This window comes from Penaeus monodon, chromosome 27 (genome assembly GCF_015228065.2).
Source record: "Penaeus monodon isolate SGIC_2016 chromosome 27, NSTDA_Pmon_1, whole genome shotgun sequence".
Classification (NCBI taxonomy): domain Eukaryota; kingdom Metazoa; phylum Arthropoda; class Malacostraca; order Decapoda; family Penaeidae; genus Penaeus; species Penaeus monodon.
In genome coordinates, this window is record NC_051412.1 from 37,141,631 (window position 1) to 37,142,043 (window position 413).

General features: G+C 39.0%; 1 protein-coding gene across 1 annotated transcript in view; it reads left to right on the plus strand.

Moving 5' to 3' along the window:
* Positions 1 to 413, plus strand: part of LOC119590828 (nuclear pore complex protein Nup85-like) — a 14,259-nt gene that overhangs the window by 1,960 nt on the left and 11,886 nt on the right. The window lies entirely within an intron of this gene.

Genomic DNA, 413 nt, shown 5'->3' on the forward strand with positions numbered 1-413 from the left:
AGTTTCTCGTGTTTGCATACACATGTGTATAAACTTTCGGACCCTTAACAACAAAAGAATGAAACTCAATTAATAATGTATACGCAAAATGTCAGTGATGAAAGAGTGAAATGACAAATAACTGGCATCTTCTGTGTAAAAATATATTTTTTGAGAAGCCAAAAACAAGATTTTAAACCTACTCATGAGCACTGTTTCTGCTCAAGACTAAAATGGTGAACAGCTTTTTAGTTTGCACAACTCAGAGTAGGCTGAATGTGATCCACTGGTTTAGCTGTGATGTAATAGGACATCAACTTTTTGACTGTGTTAAAGGATATCAGGAGGAGGGAGGGACCCTGTCATGGTAGGGGTTGCACCAACTCCTAGAGTCAGCTCTCTCCCATCCTTACTGCAAGACAGTTCGGATGTGT